The sequence below is a fragment of the Microtus oregoni genome, unplaced genomic scaffold (assembly GCF_018167655.1).
Source record: "Microtus oregoni isolate MIOR12 unplaced genomic scaffold, Mior012 000017F_ref0000208, whole genome shotgun sequence".
Lineage (NCBI taxonomy): Eukaryota > Metazoa > Chordata > Mammalia > Rodentia > Cricetidae > Microtus > Microtus oregoni.
Window position 1 is genome coordinate 23,214,653 of NW_024543076.1, and position 19,487 is coordinate 23,234,139.

Genomic DNA, 19,487 nt, shown 5'->3' on the forward strand with positions numbered 1-19,487 from the left:
TGCTTACACCATCTGCCCCCATTCCTCAGGAACTAAGCAGATCCTGGTAGAACACCCTGTTTTCCTTCCTCCCATGACAGTCCCTCTTCTTACTGTATCTTCATTCCTAAGTGTCAGCCATCCAAACCTAGAAACACTTTTTACTGGGAACCACTAGTGGCTACACCTAGCAGTGAACCAGAAGAATTCCCTACTAGGCAACATACAGATACAACATCCTCCTAAGAACCAGAGAGGGCAACAGAAACCAGGAACAAAAAATTCACCAAACAAAGACAAAAACAGGTATCAGTACCTAGATTTACAATCTATCTAAACCAAAAGCATAGATGCCATTGCAAAAACACAAATAATAACAGTCAGGATAGTATGTCTCAAGGGGAGCCCAGCAACGGTACCAAAGTAGGCTCTGAAAGTTGTAACACAGTTGAAGCACAAGACAAAGATCTTAAAATATCATTTATGAATATGAGAGAGAGCCTTAAGAGGGAAATGAATAAACCCCTGAAAGAAATCTATGAAAACACAAACAATTAGATGAAGGAAATGAAGAAAATCATCCAAGGCCTGTAGAAGCAGAGTGAGCAAAGGAAACTAAAACTGAGGAAAATCCAGACATGACAATTTAGCATAAGCTTCAGAAGCAGCTCTTTCTAACATAGAATATGAAACATGGAACAGAGAATCTCAGTAATTGAAGACAAAATAGAAGAAATGGCTATCTTGGTCAAAGAAAATGTTAAATCTAAGACATTTCTGGGACAAAATACCAAAGAAAGGTAAAGCAAGTCTAAGAATAATAGGAATACAGGAAGCAGAAGAAACTCAAGTCAAAGACACAGTTAATATTATTATTATTATTTTTTAAAAACTTTATTTTTTTATTATGTATATAGTATTCTCCTGCGTGTATGCCTGCCTGCCAGGAGAGGGCACCAGACCTCATTACAGATGGTTGTGAGCCACCATGTGGTTGCTGGGAATTGAACTCAGGACCTCTGAAAGAGCAGCCAGTGCTCTTAACCTCTGAGCCATCTCTCCAGCCCCCAGTTAATATTATTTTTAACAAAATCATCGAAATCAATTTCCTTAACCTAAAGAAGGAGATGTCTATCAAAGTACAAGAAGCTTACAAAACAAATAGACTGGACCTGAAAAGAAAGTCTACTTATTACATAATAATCAAAACACTAAACATACAGAACAAAGAAAGAATATTAAAAGCTGCAAGGGAACAGACCAAGTGACATATAAAGGCAGATTTATTAGAATTACAGCTGACTTCTCAGTGGAAACTCTAAAAGCCTAGACAGATGTGTGCAGACTCTAAAAAACCATAGATGTCAACATAGACTACCATACCCCCCAAAACTTTCAATCACCTTAGATGAGAAAATCAGACATTCCATGAGAAAACCAAATTTAAGCAATAAATACAGCTCTATAGAAGGTGCAGAAGGAAAACTTCAACCCCAAAAGGTTGACCACATGCAAGAAAACGAAAGAAATAAGTAGTCCCAGACCAGCAAATCAAAGGAAGGGAACACATAAACACACACACACACACACACACACACACACACACACACACACCCTAACCCATTCACCACATCCACCACCACCACAACAATGACAGGAAAAATCAGGAATCAACAAATGCCACTCATTGATATTTACCAAGACTAACAAAATGGATGGGAAAACAGGATCCATCTTTTTACTGCATCCAAGAAAGATATCATGATATAACCTCAGGTTAAAAGCATGGAAAAAGATATTATAAGAAAATGGGCTTAAGAATAAAGCTGATGTAGTCATTTTAGTATCTGACAAAATGAGCTTCAATCCAAAACTTACCTGAAGAGATAGGGAAGGACACTGCATACTCATCAAAGGAAAAATCCTCCAAGAACACATTGAAATTCCTAACATCTATTCACCAAACACAAAGGCACCCAAGTTTGTAAAAGAAATGCTATTATAGCTTAAATAACATATTGACCCTCTCACAATGATAACCTTCAGTACCCTACTTTTGCTAATAGGCTGGTTGTCTAGACAGAAAGTAAACAGAAAGGCTGCAACAAACAGACATTATAAGTTGAAAGGACATAACAGATATTTACAGAAAATTTCAATAAAACACAAAAGAATATATCATATTCTTAGCACTTCATAGAATTTTCTCTAACACTGATCACTTGCTTTGACACAAAGCAATCAACAGACACAAGAAAATTGAAATAACACCCTGTATCCCACCACATATTAAAGCTGAATATCAACATCAGAAAGCTTTCAAGCTCATGGAAACTGAATGACTCTCTACTTTATGAAAACATGGGTCAAGACAGAAATTCAGAAAGAAATGAAAGATTTTATAGAATTTAATGAAAGCAAATACTTAACATACCTAATCTTGTGATACATAACAAGGGAAATTCTAAGAGGTAAGTTCATAGCACTAAGATCCTACATTTAAGAAAGTGGAAAGATCTCATACTAGTAATGAAACAACATACCTGAAAGCTCTGGAACAAAAAAAAAATTGATGTACCTCAAGACCCAACTATATCTCTCTTAGGTATATACCCAAAGGATGCTACATCTTACTACAGAGATTTTCTTGACCATGTTCATTGCTACTCTACTCATAATAGCCAGAAATCAGAAACAATCTAGATGAACATCAACAGATGAATGGGTAAATAAAATGTGCTACACTTAAGCCTTGGAATATTGCTTATCCTTTAAAAAATTCACAGGTTAACGGACAGAACCAGAAAAAAAAATCATCCCGAGTGAGGTAACAGGCCCAGAAAGACAAATATATTTGTCTTTATGTGGATATTAGCAGTTACATCAATGGTAACCAGGCTACAATCTGTAGAACCACAGTAGCTAGGTACAGAGTACAGGAGTAAGCAGAGGCAGATGTATATCTCTAGGAAAAAAAAAATCAGGAAAAATAGTTACAGATGGATGAAGAGGAGACTGGAATGAGAGGATCAAGTGACGAAGAGGAGGGAACAGGGAAGGAATGCAAGAAGAGACAGCTAAAATTTAGGGTCATTTGAGAAGTATTATGAAAAATCTAAGAAAGTAGAAACTTCAATATGTCTTATACATAATATATTTGATATATAATATAGTAGAAGATTTACTCTCATGAGAGTCTTCCTGAAATACATCTGTCAGTGATAATGGGTTCCTATAGTACTGTGTTCTGTTAACTTTTATACCTAGCATGCAGATGCTGGCTGCCCTTTTCCAAATGGTATTTTCTCTTTAGGTGTGTGTGTGTGTGTGTACATTTGTGTGTGCATGTGCGTATGTGTGTGTTGGGGGGCAGCAATCCTGAGAACTCAGCTCACTGAAGTGTCAAAAGGTGATGATGTATATGTTTTAAGGAACTTTCACCTCAAAATAGATAAGAGATAGTTTATTCTGGACCCAAGTATGAATGAACATGGTTTGGGGACAGAGGTTTAGGTTAAATTTCATGCTCCAATGAGGTAGCAATCTCATAAACTTTCTATAGTAACACAACAAAGAAAAGTTGTAGATATTTACAATCAATACATTAGTGGGCATATCAGAGAGGTGAGTTATATCAACACACACTCACACACACACAGAGGGAGAGAGAAAAAGAGAGAGAGATCTCAGCTATAGGCCTCATATGCTATTTGACAGCATTCTTATTCCTTTGATTAGTAGAAACTAGGGTTTTGTTAATATAATACATTCTAAAGGTTTTTTTAAATCTATTTATCAGGATGCTGAGTCCAGCTAGGATGCTAGGTCAGACACAGAGGGGATCAAGATGGCATGTAAATTGCCCTTTAGCTTGATGGTGTCAAGTACCTAAGATTATCTTGTCTTTCTGTTTCACCTTAAGAAAAAAAAGACAGTTGTTAATATTAATGCCATGTTAAGTTTCACCCTTCCCAAATCCCACCATGTTCCCAAAGAAAAACTGGGAAATCAAAATTAGTAAAGGCAACCAGGTTTATCACAGTTTGGCCAAACAGAAGCAATCTCTTAATCTCTGTTTCTCCCATTGCCTACAGTAGCATAATAACATAAAGAGAAGATAAAACAAAAGCAAGGAAAGTAGATCTAGTAGAAAGAGAGTCTATTGGATCCTTGCTGGAAAGCCTGACTCTCTCCACAATACTGGCTGACTCTGTTTTCAGCTTGGGATGTCTGTCATACTACCACAGTTTCCCCATTTCCTGTCTGCTGCTCAATTTTGAGAGATTTGGGAATTGTGCTAATGCTGACCTGGTATGAAAGTTGCTGAAATATGTCTGTGTCTAGAAGAAATCTCACAAGGAGAATACATGTAGCAGCCAAAACAGTATTGTAAGGTAGAAGGCCTTTCTTTATAACTTTCAGCTTTAGTTACTGTTAGAAGGCAGGCACAGCTGAATCAAATCTTATTGATTTCTCTGTAATCCAGGCTGGCCTTGAACTCAAGATTCTCTGGATTTCCTTGTCTCCATGTCTGCCTTGATTGCCTCTTGGTTCTGAAAATTTCTTCCTTTGAAGACACTGGTCAATTATCCTGTGGTTTAGTCTAAATTGTCCCCACTGTGAAGATAATTTTTTTTCCTGATCTAATCTCATGTTGGAAGGAAGTGGCAGGTAGGGAGTCAGTGCCAACCAAAAGTTATTGGTAAGTTTAAAAACAAGGCCTCCTAGGTTGAGGTTATCTGGAGTCTATTCTTATAATTTGTAGAATACTGAGTTTCCAAAGTGGAATATTTCCCAGACATTTCCATTCTTGGTGAAGTTTTTTTTTTGTGTCCAGATCCATTTATAAATTTCTTTTAAAGGGTTCAGGGAGGAAGGATCTGTGCAATGATATACTATCAATGGGCCCATAGATATTTAAATTAAGTATAGATTTCATTTCCAGTTATAAAAAAGTAACATAAGTAAAGTTTACGTTTTGTGTATAGGACTTTTATGATGTACCCTTGTACAATGCACTGTAAAGAAATCAAAGAGTGAACATGCTCATTGATTGAAAAAAAATATTAAGTACATTATCCTTCATTGACATACAGAATGGGTGAAATTTCTATCAAAGTCATAGCAAAATTATTTTAATTGTATATAAGATTATGTTAAAACTCATAGAGAAAACTGTGGATCCTAAACTAAAACTATATATATTTTCAAGACAGGGCTTCTCTGTGTAGCCCTGGCTGTCTTGGAACTTGTTTTGTAGACCAGGCTGGTCTAGAACTTAGACATCCTCCTGCCTAAGGCACCTGATTGGTCTGACAAAAAGCTGAATGGTCGATAGCTAGGCAGGAGACGGATAGGCAGAGCCTGCAGGCAGATAGAATACATAGAAGGAAGAACCTGGAAAAGAAGGAAAAGAGAAGAGAACATGAGAAAGAGGGGGACATATACAGGCCCAGAAACCAGCTAGCTGTCAGGCAGCCAGACATAGAGACAGCAAGAATGTAAGCCGTGCAGAAAGAAAGCAAGAAAGGTAAAAAGCCCTGAGTCAAAAGCTAGGTAAAGAAAAAAGTTTAAGTTAAAAGAGATAGCCAGAAATAAGGCTAAACTAGAGTGAGCATTCATAACTAATAATATATTTACATGTCATGATATGGGAGCTGGTTGATGTCTTAAAAGTAAAACCTGATACAGATTTATGCTTAGCCAACTACCCTGTGTCTTACATGTGATTCTTAGGGGAGTTGTTGTGGGAGGTAGCCAGAGCTTGCCAAGACAACCATTGTTTTCCCAGAGCCCTGTCCTGCTTTGATACTTTTAGAAATCTCATTATCCCTCTATTAAACTTCCTCAGTGTTCCAGAACTTCCCATTTTAATCTTATCATTCTCTTTAATACTAACATACATATTTATATTGACAATACTATTTTATAATCACATACCACAGTATTATGGGTTTGAGTTTTTCTTTCTTCATAGTGGTATACTATTTCTGTTTTAGATCAGAGTGAAAACCAAACACACTAATCAGTCATACAAGTCAGGCAGTGGTGGCACACATCTTTAATCCTAGGTCTCTGTGAGTTCAAGGCTACACAAGATTGATCCAGAAACAGATCCAGGTAGTGGTGGTTCACATCTTCAATCCCAGTGTTTGAGAGTCTCGCACTTTTAATCTCAGTACTAGGGAGGAGGAGACAGGAGTGATATGGCTGGGTGGAGAGAGGAATATTAAGGGGAAGAGACAGGAATTCAGTGGAGTGTAAAGTCTGAGGATTTCTGGAGGCAGGATCTTTCCCTTTTAGTCTGAAGATTTGGTAGAGATAGAAGGTCTCTCTAGTGGTTGGCTGCTTTGCTTTTCTGATCTTCAGCTTGAACTCCACTATCTGTCTCTGGTTTTTTTATTATTCATGCTACATTTCTTTTATGTATATTTTCCTTTAATTTCTTTTTCTCATTGTTACCCTTATGTTTATGAGGTGGTATCTTGTGGTGATTTATAGTAAACACACGTGATTCCAACAATTCTACCAGGGAACTCCTACAGCTGATAAACACCTTCAGTCAAGTGACTGGATAGAAGATTAAAAAAAAAAATCAGTCGTCCTTCCACATACAGATGATAAAGGCTCTGGAAAAGAAATCAGATAATTAACACACTTTACAGTAGCCTCAAATAATGTAAAATATCTTGGTGTAACTCTCACCAAGCAAGTGAAAGACCTGTATGACAAGAGCCCCAAGTCTTTGAAGAAAGAAATTGCAGAATATATTTGAAGATGGAAAGAACTCCCATGATCATGGATAAGTAGGATCAACATAATAAAAATGGCAATTTTACCAAAAGCAATCTACAGATTCAATGCAATCTCCATCAAAACCCCAACACAATACTTTACAGAGTTTGAAAGAACAATATTCAATTTCATATGGAAAAACAAAAATACCTGGATAGCTAAATCAATCCTGTATAAGAAAATACCTCAAAGGTATCACTATCCCTAATTTCAAGCTCTACTACAGAGCTGTAGTAATAAAAACTGTGTGGTATTGACCTAAAAATAGACAAGTGGATTAATGGAATCAAATAAAAGACTCAGACATTAATCTACAAACCTATCAGCACCTGATTTTCTACAAAGAAGCTAAAATTATACAATGGAAAAAATAAAGCATTTTCAATAAATGGTGCTGGTCTAACTGGATGTTGGCATGTAGAAGAATACAAATAGGTCCTTATCTATCACCCTGGTCAAAAGTCAAGTCCATGTGGATTAAAGACCCCAACATAAATCTGGACACACTGACCCTGACTGAAGAGAAAGTGGGAAATAATCTCAAATGCATTGGCATAGGAGGCAATTTATTGAACAGAACACCAACAGCATAGGCACTAAGATTGACAATTAACAAATAGGACCTCATGAAATTGAAAGTTTCTGTAAGACAAAGGACACTGTCAATAGGACAAAATGACAACCTACAGGATGTGCAAAGATCTTCATCAATCTCACATCCAACAGAGGGCTGATTTCCAAAATATATAAAGAACTCAATAAATCAGATATTAAGAAACCAAATAACCCAGTTAAAAAATGGGGTACAGATCTAATCAGAGCATTCTCAACAGAAGAATCTCAAATGGCCAAGAAACACTTAGGGAGATGTTCAACATCCATTGTTGTGGAATTTTATTTTAACTGCGTGAAGGTGTGTTACATTTGTTTCTGCTACCTTTGTTAACGATGCAAAGATGTGTTGCATTCTTTTATGCTGCATTTAAGTGAGTAAAGATGTGTTACTTTGCCTGCTTTAAGCACCTGATTGGTCTAATAAAGAGCTGAACAGCCAATAGATAGGCAGGAGAGAGAGAAATATATTGAGCACAATTCTTAGCTAAGGGAGTCACCTTAGGGTTGGCAAGAGACTTGAACCTAGAGTGGCTCCCAGGAGCCCAAGGCAATGTCCCCAGTTAGTTCCTCCGGCAGCTGAGGATAGGGAACCTGAAATGACCCTATCCTATAGCAATACTGACGAATATCTTGCATATCACCATAGAACCTTCATCTGGTGATGGATGGAGATAGAGACAGAGACCCACACTGGAGCACTGGACTGAGCTCCCAAGGTCCCAATGAGGAGCAGAAGGAGGGAGAAGATGAGCAAGGAAGTCAAGACCACGAGGGGTGCACCCACCCACTGAGACAGTGGGACAGATCTACTGGGAGCTCACCAAGGCCAGCAGGACTGTGACTGAAAAAGCATGGGATAAAACTGGACTCTCTGAGCATGGCAAACAATGAGGGCTGATGAGAAGCCAAGGACAATGGCTCTGGGTTTTGATCCTACTATACGTTCTGGCTTTGTGTGAGCCTAACCAGTTTGGATGTAAACCATTAGCTTTAACTAGGGGTTAGTAATATCAAACATTTTTTAAGTGATTTGTTAATTGTAAATTATGTAGAGAAATACCTATTAAAATTGTTTGTCCCAGATGCAGAGACTCATAGCCAAACATTAGGCAAAGCTTGGGGAATCCTGCCGAAGAGATGGGGGGGGGAAGACTGTAGGAGCCAGAGGGCCCAAGGAAACCCACAGAATCAACTAATCCTTGGCTCATAGGGGCTCACAGACACTGAATTGACAGGCAGGAAGCCTGAATAGGACTGACCTAGGCCCTCTACATATATATGACAGTTGTATAGCTTGGTCTTCTTGTGGGACTCCTAACAATAGGAGCAGGGGCTGTCTCTGACTCTTTTGCTGGCTCTTGGGATCCTATTCCTCATATAGGGTTGCCTTGCCCAGCCTTAATTCAAGGGCAGGTGCTTAGTCTTCCTGAAACTTGATATGCCGTATTTTGTTGGTATCTATGGGAGGCCTGAAAAGAAACAGAGGAGTGGGTAGTGAGGGGGCATAAGGAGGTGGTGTGGAGGGACTGGGAGGAGAGGATGGAGAAAAAAAAACCATGGTTGGGATGTAAAATAAAAAAGTAAATAAATAAAAAGGAAACACTGTTTATTTCATATCACTAATTTGTAATAAATTCATTATGTGAAAAAAAGTGTCCAGTTTATTGGATTACTGTCTTAATTACTGATGTTATGATGCTAGTAACTAGAATCCTATTAATAGCTGATTTGGAAATCATTCCCCTTGCTTAGGGGTGGTATTTTATATGTATTTTCTTTATGGTATGATTTGGGGCACAAAAGCTGTTGAAAATGAAGTCCATTTTACCTGTGATAACTTTGATGAAGTCTATCATCCCTGTGTGTTGACTTTGATAGAGACTATGCTGCCTGTGTTTTCCTTTATCCTTTGTACTCATACATAATCAAGCAAGGTCCTTTTGGTCCTGGGAAGGTGTGATGTCTAATCCACTTTGGTCCTGGGAAGGTGTGATGTCTAATCTTGGTTGTCAACTTGACTATGTCTGGAATCAACTAAATCAGCACATCTGAGAGGGGTTTTCCTGATTGGATAATTATGACACAGCCTAAATCTCGGCTGCAATCTTTTGGTGGCAGCCCACATAAAAGGAGATAGAAGGAGGTTTTTGTTTTCTGCCTTCTTGCCTGCTTCCCTCAATTTTGTTGGCCTGTCCATCCTGCTTCTGAAGCATTCCTTTGCTGGTGTTAGAGTTCTAGTGTAGACTTGAAAACCAACTGAGAAATCCAGCCTTACACACTGGATAACTACCAGACTATTGGCTTTACGGTCCCAAGACAGCCACTGTGGGACTATCCCAAACACAGCCTATAATCCACTCTAATAAATTTCCATTTAATATATACTTAATATAAAATATATAGAAGATTTATATGTACACACACATACATATTTGATAGGAATATCTGTTCCTCTAGAGAACTCTGATTAATACAGAAGGGATCCAAATCCATCATTTTGAATGTGGATATCTTGTGTTCCAATCTCTGTTGTTGAAAGACTATTTTCCCCTCACTGAATTATTTTGACATCCTTGCATCCTTGTCAAAAATGATACAGGAAATAGATTAGAGGTTACCAGGGTTTACAGAAGCAGTAGAGACAGGAAGTTAGTATCATTACAGAATGATAACACTCTCGGCTTATTGGTGGTGATGGAAACAGTGCATCTCTTGACTTTGTTAGCATCGTATTTCCTGCTTGTGATAATATAGTTTGATTTTGCACATCACTGAACCTGGAATGATAAACTAAAGAATATGTGTGCATGGGCTCTATCTATATTGCTCCTTACAACTCTGTGTAATGTAAAATTATCTCAAAAACTTCAAGTAAAAATTATATATATTCAGGCCTCCTTCAGGGATTAGTTAGAAGGCTCCTGGGAGGCAGTAAGAGTGAACTCCTCATAAATGAACTGATGAAACACACGTTGTTTCCGCTCAAAGGAGGAACTGTCACGTCCCAGAGGTGGTTCCCTAGTCTCCCAGTTCCCACCTCTGGTAACAAGTGATGCTTCAAAGGAGTCTCTCAGTCCAAGGCAGAGCACAACTTGTTACTCAATAAGAAAAGTTAGGGTTGCTATGGGATCATCGAAATATCTTCACATTTTGATTTCAAAATAAAATAGGACTCCATTTTAAGAACTCAAAGTGAAAATTTAAACAGTATAATTAAGATACTATAGGTTCTGCTATTACCACATTATCTCTTAACCAGGTGGGTAATGACATATTTAATATAGTAAAGTTGTTGGAAATTATTGAAAATTCATGACATGGTCTTAGTCATAATTTTTCAATAAATTGGCCACTTGACAGGAATCAGTTATATGTCAGAGCCATACAAGAAGTTGCATTCAAGATATAATGACAGAGGATGTATGCATGTTTTACTACACAACTTCTAGTATCTCATGGGAATGTTCTTCGTTTTTAAGCCTTTATCCCTTTATCTGCATGCAGAACTCTATCTTCGTTTACAGGCACCCACTGTATTTCTCACTTTGTGGATTTAATTTTCTTTACAAATCCATTTCTTCTTGGAGGGTGGTTAAATACACAGAATTCATTTGTAACTTAGTGCAACCTTCCCTTTGCTGATGGAGGAAGGTCATTGGTTAATTATAATAAAGAAACTGCTTGGCTCTCATAGGTTAAAACATAGGTGGGTGGAGTAAACAGAACAGAATGCTGGGAGGAAGAGGAAGTGAGCTCAGACTCGACAGCTCTGCTCTCTGGAGCAGATGCCATGCTCCCCTCTCCCGGGCACACTCTATGAAGCTCAGACCCAGGATGGACGTAGGCTAGAATCTCCCTGGTAAGCTACCTCGTGGGCTACACAAATTATTAGAAATGGGCTAGTCTAGGTGCAAGAGTTAGCCGAGAAGAGGCTAGATATAATGGGCCAAGCTGTGTTTAAAAGAATACAATTTGTGTGTTGTTATTTCAGGGCATAAGCTAGCCAGGCGGCCGGGGTGCCGGGGATGCAGCCCCGCCGCTCCTATTACTACACTTTGCGAGCAAGATGTATGTGTGAAAAGACTGTTTCACAAAGCAGTGTTTTGAAAGGCTTTCTCTCTATCATCTCTCAGTTCACCTTACACTCCTGTTATCCTAAAATCAAACATTGAGAGTGGATCCTGTTTTATTTTCTCATTTTTTGCTTGTTTTTCAAATTTTATTCCAGGAATTATAATTAGCTATGTGGAAAATGTAACATGAGATATTTAGAAGATTCTGTACCATATGACTAAATATGAATCTTAATGGAGAAAGTCAGCAAGAAAGATTAATAAAAAGTGAAGGAAGACTATGCGGAAGTTAATCCTTTCTTTTTCTTTTATCAGAAAAATAACTAAAAAGGGAAAATTGTAATGCGGGACAATCTTCATCTGTAATTATAGTGGACTTTCTAAAAAATGTGGGGCCAATAATAGCATGAAAATCACAAATGTGGAATTCAAGGTACTTTTTATTTTATCTACTTTTAAATTTACATTAGAAGCAAGGACAAGACTGTTGAAAAGAATCCAGGGTTTTAATCACATCATCAACGATTAGTGGAACAGGGCACAGTAAAATGGGCAGGAGTAACACAGAGATGCAAATCTAGCCACACTGGAAGTCAGTCTAATTTGAGTTTTGTGTTTGGCTGATGAAAATTAAGGTGCTGTTTCTAGGGAAACCTTGGGAATTTCCTGTACTTCAACTCTGTAATACATTCTTTTCTTTTTAGTATATCTGTTTTTACAGTGGGTGGTTTGAATGTAATTGGCCCCCATAAGCTCATAGGGAGTGGCACTATTGGGAGGTGTGGTCTTGTTGGAATAGGAATGGAATTCTTGGAAGAAGCTTGTCACTGTGGGGGTGGAATTTCAGGTCTCATGTATGCTCAAGCTATACCCAATGTTCACGTCAGGTTGCCTGCAGATCAAGATGTAGAACTCTCCACTCCTTCTCCAGTAATATGTCTGCCTGCATGTCACCATGTCCTACCATAATGATAATGAACTAAACCTCTGAAACTGTAAGCCACCAAATTAAAGGTTTTTCTTTAAAAGAAAGGAAGCTGTATCTTCACAGCTGTATTCCTTCCCTAACTAAGGAATACAGCTTGTTTTCAACACGTCATTAATAAAACAGTTTCTTGGGGATAGGAAACCTGACTGTAGGTTTTCTGACCAGTAACTTGCCTGGCACATCCCATGGAGCCATACTAAGTGTTCCTGATGTTAAGCATGGTGGTATTCTTTAATTTCTGGATCACTTAGCCCCAATCAACCACAGCATTCAAGGAAGGCTATGGCAACTGTGAGTTTGACCTCCAGGCAGAGCTCTTAGGCTGGATCTGCCTCATTTGTTTATTTAGTCTGCTGGATCTAACAGGAGCAAGCTTCAAAAATAAAAAATTAAGCAGATTCTTGGTGTAAAGAATACAAGAGCATGAAGACAAAAATAGACCACATATTAGAAAGAGAAATAAATGAAAAAAAAAAGTAATAGACCCACATTGGAACACCAGACAGAAATCTCAAGGTCCAAATGAGGAGCAGAAGGAGAGAGAGAGCACGAGCAAGGAACTCAGGACCGCAAGGGGTACACCCACACACTGAGAGAATGGGGATGTTCTATCTGGAACTCACCAAGGCCAGCTGGCCTGGGTCTGAAAAAGCCTGGGATAAAACCGGACTCGCTGAACATAGCGGACAATGAGGAACTACTGAGAACTCAAGAACAATGGTAATGGGTTTTTGATCCTACTGCACGTACTGGCTTTGGGGGAGCCTAGGCAGTTTGGATGCTCACCTAACTAGACCTGGATAAAGGTGGGTGGTCCTTGGACTTCCCTTCCCACAGGGCAGGGAACCCTGATTGCTCTTTGGGCTGAAGAGGGAGAGGGACTTGATTGGGGGAGGGGGAGGGAAATGGGAGGCGGTGGCGGAGAAGAGACAGAAATCTTTAATAAATAAATAAATAAAAAGAAATACAATTATCTAATATGGCATGGAAAGGAGGAAGGACTAAACAACAAAATTTTTCTTGAAATTCACCTGTCTCAGGGCTCTATTATACTTCTGAAATTAAATTCTGGACCAGCAGCATAGAGAAAGTTAGAACAAAGGTCATTTGAAAATAAAATGCAACGATTTCCACATTCACTTAGAAAGGAAAAGGAAAAGTTAGCACCCATGGGAAAATGCAGGGGATTGGTGGAAGGCCAGAATCCTCCACTGATACAATGCAGAGGTCTCCTGCTGGGCTTGGAATAAGAAACAGGCTCCTGTCCACAGCTCCCTACAGGGATAAGGCAGAGGTTGGCTTTTTGTTTTTTTATCTTCCGTTTTTATTATAGAAACATGAGCATGACAGTCTTCCTTTGTAAATCATATAAGGCAGAAAACAGAGAAATAACTGTAGGGGTTTAAAAAATAATCCTATTAACCCAGGTTACAAAACCTAGAGAAAAACCTTACGAAAAGTTAAGTTAAAACATGTTTTTTTATCTTAAATAAACATATGAAAATATCCAGCATCCTTTGTTATCGGAGAAATAAAAATCAAAACTGCAACGAGATTCCACTTCACCTCAGTCAGAATGACTATTGTCAAGAAAAACAAAGAGCTGTGAATCTTGGTGAGGATGGGAGAGTGTTTCGTGACTTTTCCTGGAGAGACATGAGTAAACATCTATTCACCCCAGACAAGGTACCGAAGACAGAACAAAGGAGGAACGAATTTGTTGGAGTTACAGGAGATGGATATATGATTATTACAGAAGCTTGGTAACTCAAAGTCAAATGCACCATTGGAAAAGCCCACTACAGCTTGAGTGACAACTTAGAAAAGCTACGTTCTGCCCCACCCCAAAGATCCCAGTTTTTTGCCCGGCAATCTTGTCTACTTCCCATAGCCAGGAGGATAACTATATGTTTCTCTTTGGGTTCACCTTCTTATTTAGCTTCTTTAGGATCACAAATCACAGACTCAGTGACCTTTATTTATGGCTAGAAACCAATTATGAGTGAGTACATCCCATGTTCATCTTTTTGGGTCTGGGTTACCTCACTCAGTATAGTGTTTTCTATTTCCATCCATTTGCATGCAAAATTCGAGAAGTCATTGTTTTTTTTTTTTTTTTTTTTTTTTTTCCTGCAGAGTAGTACTCTAATGTGTATATATTCCACACTTTTTTCATCCATTCTTCCTTTGAAGGATGTCTAGGTTGTTTTCAGTTTGTGGCTATTACAAATAATGCTGCTATGAACATAGTTGAACAAATGCTTTTGTCATATGATAGGGCATCTCTTGGGTATATTCCCAAGAGTGGTATTGCTGGGTCCAGGGGTAGGTTGATCCCGAATTTCCTGAGGAATTGCCACACTGATTACCAAAGTGGTTGCACAAGTTTGCATTCCCACCAGCAATGGATGGGGGTGGGGCGGGATGGGGTAAAGGGAGAGGGGGAGGAAAAGTGAGAAGGGGAGGATGGGGGGAACTTGGGGAAACGGGATGATGGGGATATAGGAGGGTTGGATAGGGGAGCAGGGAAGCACATATCTTAGTTAAGGGAGCCACCTTAGGGTTGGCAAGAGTCTCGAACCTAGAGTGGCTCCGAGGTGTCCCGGGCGATGTCCCCAGTTAGTTCCTTGGGCAGCTGGGGATAGGGAACCTGAAATGACCCTATCCTATAGCCATACTGATGAATATCTTGCATATCACCATAGAACCTTCATCTGGTGATGGATGGAAATAGAGACAGAGACCCACATTGGAGCACCAGACTGAGCTCCCAAGGTCCCAATGAGGAGCAGAAGGAGGGAGAAGATGAGCAAGGAAGTCGGGACCACGAGGGGTGCACCCGCCCACTGAGACAGTGGGGCTGGTCTATTGGAAGCTTACCAAGCCCAGCTGGTCTCTGAAAAAGCATGGGATAAAACCGGACTCTCTGAACATTGCGAACAATGAGGGCTGATGAGAAGCCAAGGACAATGGCACGGGGTTTTGATCCTACTTCATATTCTGGCTTTGTGGGAGCCTAACCAGTTTGGATGTTCACCTTCCTAGACCTGGATGGAGGGGGGAGGACCTTGGATTTTCCACGGGGCAGGGAACCCTGACTGCTCTTTGGACTGGAGAGGGAGGAGGAGAAATGTGGGGGAAGGAGGAGAAGGGCGGGAGGAAGGGGAGGGAAATGGGAGGCTGGGAGGAGGTGGAAATTTTTTTTTCTTTTCAATAAAAGAAATAAGAAAAAAAAAAGAAAAAAAAAGCTACGTTCATTCAGCTCCTGCCCCAGCTGCAGGCAGTTCCACTAAAAGATTACTCTGCTTTTATACCCTTAGGGAAGGTTCTTGTGAATGCTGTAACTTTCCTGTGTTTCCCGAGTCTTGTATGTTTCTAGTACCTTGAGTCTTGTGAGCCTCCCTCCTCCAATCAGGACTGAATATATCAGTTCAGAAGACATAGCTATAGCTGTGTTTTCAACCACGCTCACAAAAGCCTCAGGAAATATCTGGGGAAAATGTAAGTAGGGAAGTGTGAGACCTCTGCAATGAAAACTTTGGAACACCGAAGAAAGCAGGAACATTGTAGAAGATGGAAGGGCCTCTAATGGTTGCCTTAAAAGTTTTAGCCTTTAACACTCCCTTTCAGGGTTCGATTAATGATGCCATGAATAGCTGAAGGGGGCTAAAATCTGAGGGTAAAGAGCTGAGGGGTAAAAGATGCACTCACAACAGGTTCCATCTATCCATGTTTCTGTCTTCTACTTCTTTCTTACTTCTATCAATTCTTCCTTGCTCTCTCTTGTTCTCCTTATTTTCTGTTCTACCCATTACAAATGCTCCCTGTAATAAATATATACAATATACACCCTTAAAACCAGCAATTCCCCAGCCCTAGCAGGTACCAGGGTATGAATTCTTTTGCCCCATAGAAAATCAGATAAGGGTTTGTGTGCTCGCGTGCATGCACACACACACACACACACACACACACACACACACACACATGATGTGGGAGTGTCATATATCAATCTGTTGATTTCATTCATTAAGCAATAAAGAAACTGCTTGGCCCTAATAGGTTAAAACATAGGTGGGAGGAATAAACAGAACAGAATGCTGGGAGGAAGTGGACGTGAGCTCAGAGAGATGCCATGCTCCCCTCTCCCGGGCAGACGCGAGAGCTCTGCTCTCTGAGGCACACGCTATGAAGCTCCGACCCAGGATGGACATAGTCTAGAATCTTCCCGGTGAGACTGATGCTACACAGATTATTAGAAATGGGCTAGTCCAGGGGCAAGAGTTAGCCGAGAAGAGGATAGATATAATGGGCCAAGCAGTGTTTAAATGAATACAATTTGTGTGTTGTTATTTCGGGGCATAAGCTAGCCAGGTGGCCGGGGTGCTGGGGACGCAGCCCCGCCAGTCCTATTACTACACACACACACACACACACACACACACACACACACACAATCACACACACACACACACACAGAGAGAGAGAGAGAGAGAGAGAGAGAGAGAGATTCATGGGAGTGGCTAGTACACACCCTATGAACTCTTTAATGGAGAAAGTTAGTTAAGAAAGGAATTCAATCATCATGGAATTCTGGAGAGGAAGGTTAGCATGCTTTACTACATTTTTAGGTGGTAGAGAAAAGAGCTAAAAAAGGTTTATTTTCAGTAAAGTTATGAATAGGGCACGGATTGTTTAAGTCAGCACACCACTTCTTTTCTCCCAGTATACAAAGAGGATACCAGGCAACCAGACAACCTAGGTAAACAGTCAGGAGGAAGCTGATGGCTCTTGATCAGATAGCACATGCACCAGACACTGCAGTTTCTATGGGCCTAGGTCTGGAGTTAGACTTACTGCTCTAAGTGAAGAAGATTCCCATGCTTCTAATTGTCAGTTCTAGGCTATGCTGTTATCAGCATACTGATCGCAGGGGTAAAACCAGAGTAGCATGTTGGGCAGGGAGCAATTCTATGTTCTTGGAGATCTGTGACTATCTTAAATGGGATGCTCTTGCCTAAATACTGATCAAATGCCTGCTGATAAAGTTAATTGCAGGAAGGCAGATCTCTGCGCTTACCTAGGAGAGAGGAGCAAGGTCTGGCAGTGGGAAAACTGTTTTCACTGAACTGTGGAAATTAATCCCCAAATATGTAACAGGAAGGGAATGAGCTACAGCAAAAATCTACAGCAAAGAACAGGCACTTTGCTCATAAAGCAGTAATGCCAAAAAGCCTTGTCTTTTAATTTAGCCATTACAAGATCCCTTGGTTTTGATAAATTGCTCGTGAAAAGATGGTTGAGCAATTACTGTATAAAGTTGTGGCTTTTAGCAGGCCTCCTATGCTGAAGGATCATCTGAATTAATACTGCAAAAATGACCATTACACAAAAGCAAGCCATAGATTTGATGTAATCACCATCAAAATTCCGCTAATATTGTTCCTAGAACTCGAAAATAAATACCTAAAATTCAAAGGGGAAACTTGTAACTTATATGGATTCTTCGTATGGATATTTTTGTTTATTTAAAAATAAATAACCCATCATGGCAGTACATTTACTACAATTGGAACAATTCAGAGTGGAGTTAGAGGGCCCCAGCACAAGGATGCTACATAATCTGTGAATTATTTCATGTTTAAAGAAAGAAACCCCCACAGGTTCATCTACACTGTTATCACAAAAGATTAAAGAAATCATAACAAAGAAGGAAAAGAACAGTAACAACTTTTAACATTGATTAAAATGAGAGTAGAATGATTTACTAACAAGCCCATTTAGAAAATGTTAAGTTATTTGAGAATAAGAAAACAAGCTAAGAAATTATACCTCAAACCAATTTAGACATAGCTTTAAGGCAGATAGCTTACTAACAGGTTTTACCTAGACACTTTAAGATAAAAGAGAGTTAAAGTTACACTTCTGGTGGAGATAACGATTAAAGCTTGCTAATTTCTGCTTTCTATCACCTTGGACCCCTCCCTCCTTCCTGGGAAAGCATAGGGCTGATTTTCTCCCTTGAGAAATGATCATTGCCCCTAACTACCCAGACAGCAAATTCTGTTTGCTAAAGATAAAACTACTCAGGATTCTGGGTTCGGTAAAATTGGCTTAGTTCCTGAGAAAATTTCCTTGGGGATGGGAATGAAAAGACAACATTAGGATGGGCACATAGACAAGATTATGTCAAGGCTGCTGTAAATGGGAGATATAAAATTTCCAGCTTGAGGCAGGCAGGACCTTCTCAGTCCTGGTCCTACATGAGCGCGTATTACACCTGAGTCCCCGCTCTGAGAGCGCGGGTAGTCTCTGCTCCAACTTTTTCAAGGCTTTAAGTTTAGTTTGAGTTGTTCTTTCCAAGTTCTTCACTAAATCTCAGATTTTTGACAAATGAAGGTGCTCTCACATTTTATATGCTCTGAAAATATATTTACTGAAAAGATAATATATTATCTAAATTTTGTTTAGAGATTCCAGCATATGTTTTCCTCACTAAGGTTTATTTCATCAAACTGATAATTACATTCCTAGAAGTTTATACCATATGAAAATTATTGAGAGTTATACATAGATTCATTAAGAGATAGATGAATAATCATGTGCCAATAATTTTTTTTATGTAAAGTATTGCTCAGGTGAGTGTTATCTGAGAGGATGGACTCTCAATAGAGAAAAATGCTTCGTAAGGTAGAGCTGTAGACAGCCTGTGGGACATTTTCTTAGTTAACGACTGATAGGGAAGGGCTTATCACACTGTTGGTTGTGCCACTTTTGAGCCGGCAGTCTTGGGTTGTGAAAAAAAAAATAGGCTGAACAAAGCCAGAGGAACAACCAGTAAGTAGCACTCCTCCATGGCCTCTGTAATAGCTCCTGCCTCCAGGTTCCAGTTTTGAGTTCCTGCCTGGAACTCTGTGATAGACTCTTAACTGCAAGTATAAGAAAAACAAACCCTCCCCACTCAAGTTATTTTTGGTCACGGTGTTTTATCACAACAATAGAAACCTAAGTAAGACAGAATTTAAGCATCCTATTTT